The following is a 3,321-nucleotide window of genomic DNA, read 5'->3' on the forward strand; positions in this document are numbered from 1 at the left end:
GACTGGTTGGATGTTGCTGATCCATGTGATGAAAACACTACTCAGATAGGTCCCACAAAAATCTTCAAAGCCATTCATGTTATAGATGAACAGCATCTAAAGTACAAAAATTGAACGATGAAAAACAAACAAAAATGGTGGTGCTTGGGTTGCCGTTCATCTCCTGGATGAAGGTCTCCTAGAAGGTGATCATAATTGAAGAAAAGATTATCAAAATCAGGTGAGGTTCAAATCTGCTTTTGTTGGATGTTTTTTAGTCAAAAAGGTATAATTGTCAGTGTTGCCCAATAATTGAGTGGTTTCCCCATCAAAGAAAAATTGACCCAACAAATTGAGTGGTTTCTTAGAAAAACGTTAGTTGTATACGGGGTCAATAGGAAGCATAGTCACAAAACTTGGTTTCGGGATTTTCTCAGCAAGGATTATATTTAAAAAAAAAAATTTGTTTTCTCAGAAAAAATATATGTACATTTAACTTTAAAATATTTAATAAAATATATCAAAATACAATGAAAAATATATGTAAAATGATGATATCGCATTAGTGTTCCAATAATGTCATGATAAAGGAGCAATATTTTCAAGATACGTGATATTTTGAAAATATCATGATTATTTTGAGATTATGAAAATATCATTATAAAATCACAGTATTTTTCAAAATATCACCTTTATTTGTTACAATGATCCAAAGTCATGTAGCAACGAGATCTGTATCAAATGATACAGCTCCATGGAACTTCTAGACTGCTTGGCTGATCCATATCTCTATGCATCAAATACTGGCCCTCGCTTGAGTATTGTTTGAAGCGATAGACCGATAGTGTAACTAGCTATGGGAAAGGCAAGCGTTTTGTGACTGCTGATATTTGATAACTGGATCCTAGAACTATGATACCAAGTCCGTGAAGTGCGCCCCAAGGAGGGTTGGCGCAGTGGGGCGAGACATTGGCTGCTAGACGGGTAGTCAACCTCCATCCTGCCTTCATCCCCGTTTCATGTCCTCCATCCCCGGTTCAAACGAGGATGAGGCGGGGCGGGGCCCCATTTCCCCGTAGTCTATTGCCATCCTTTAGAAGAACTGGGGATGGGGCAGGGCGAGGCTAGGCGGGGCGTGGAAAAGTATAAGTCCATCCACGCCTCCATCCCAGTTCGGGGATGGATTTTAACCTTCGTCCCCGCCTCCATCCCTGTTTCATACCCTTCATCCCTGGTTCAAATGGGGCGAGGCGGGGCCCCGCTGTCCTCCGGTCCACTGCCATCCCTACCTATGTATTAACAGCCACTTTCTCAAGTGACCTTTGATAATATACTACAACCATATTAATGACTGCTATTGGGCAAGCAATAAAGAGTTTTTAAATGATCTACTACATCCATAAAATAGAATATGCTAATATATACATATTTCAGTTACCCTGGATTAAGAAAAAATGAAATATGTTAACTGGTATGAACCTAGATTTTCATAGTTTTTTTTTATAAATATAACCATGCAAATGCTTTTGGTGTGGTCTATTTACTTGGAATTGACTATTGAATCATCGTAATCGGATCAAAAAATGTGATTTTTATACTTGTATATTTACAAAAATTTTGAGCCATTGATTTTCAAGCCTTAAAAGATTATTCCTATACATCATAATTGGATGATCCAAGAGTCTGTTTCTATAAAACCATGCATCTAGATCGCATTTGTATAGTAAAATTTTAGAAAAAACAAAAAAAAACTATAAAAATCTTGATGCATACCAGTTTACAAATTTGATTGGTTTACATATTTTAGTTACACTAGATCAAGGGTAAATAAAATATATAAACTAACAAAATATGTAAACTGGTATGAACCAACATTTTCATAAGTTTTTTTGCAAATCTAACCTTGCAAATGCATTTTGCATGGTCCATTTGCTTGAAATCTACTATTGGTTCATCATAATCGGATTAAGAAATGTGATTTTTTATGCTTGCATATTTACGAAAATTCTGAGCCATTGATTTTCAAGCCTTAAAAGAACCTTCTTATACAACATAATCGGATGATCCAAGAGTTTGTCTCTATAAAATCATGCATCTAGATTGCATCTATATGGTGAAATTTTAGAAAAAAACAAATAAAAAAAAACTATGAAAATCTTGATGCATACATGTTTACATATTTGACTGATTTACATATTTTAGTTACACTAGATCAAGGGCAAATAAAATATGTAAACTGGTATGAACTGAGATTTTCATAGTTTTTTTTTTCAAATTTAACCCTACAGATGCATTCAACATAGTTTCATTTGCTTGAAATCGACTATTGGTTTATCGTAATCAGATAAAAAAATATGATTTTTTATGCTTGCATATTTAAGAAAATTCTCAATCGTTGATTTTTAAGCCTTAAAGATCCTTTTTATACATCATAATCGAATGATCAAAGAGTCTGTTTTTATAAAATCATGCACCTAGATCGCATTTGTATGGTGAAATTTTAGAAAAAAATAAAAACACCTATGAAAATCTCGGTGCATACAAGTTTTCATATTTGACTGGTTTACATATTTTAGTTACCCTGGATCAAAGAAAACTAGAATATGTGAACTAACAAAATATGCAAACTGGTATGAACTGATATTTTCATATTTTTTTTGCAAATTTAACGGTTCATCATAATTGGATCAAAAAATATAATTTTTTGTGCTTGCATATTTATGAAAATGATGAGTTGTTGATTTTCAAGCCTTAAAAGATCCTTCGTATACATCATAATCGAATGATCCAAGAGTCTGCTTCTATAAAACCATGCATCTAGATCGCATTCATACGGTGAAATTTTAGAAAAAAACAAAAAAAAAACTATGAAAATCTTAGTGCATACTAGTCTGTGTCTACAAATCTCGGTGTATACCAGTAGGGGTGTCAACGAGTTAAGTTTGGTTCAGACCCAGGTGAAACCAGACTTGGACCAATTTTTGGGTATGGTATCTAGTTTAGAGTCGGATCCAATCGGGTCTACTATAAGAGAACCATACCCAGACCCGATAAGAACTACATAAACTAGGCTCGGACCATACCCGATAAAATAATATTTTTTATCATTTTTATATTGAAAATTTTGTGGGTCTTAATTGGAACTCTGGTCAGGCCTGAGTCTGGTATAAAATTTCAAACTATACCCGAGTTCATGTATTAATCTGACCTTCGGGTCAGGATCCAAGTCTTCTTATTTGTCACCTTACCCGGATCCCTATAGGGTTTGGTTTCGTTGACACCCCTACATACCAGCCTCTTGCATATCATTCAGTTATATGACCTGTTGTAGTTAGGTCATTC

Source organism: Nuphar pumila, chromosome 2 (genome assembly GCF_984573655.1).
Source record: "Nuphar pumila chromosome 2, dmNupPumi1.hap1.1, whole genome shotgun sequence".
NCBI classification, from domain to species: Eukaryota; Viridiplantae; Streptophyta; class Magnoliopsida; order Nymphaeales; family Nymphaeaceae; genus Nuphar; species Nuphar pumila.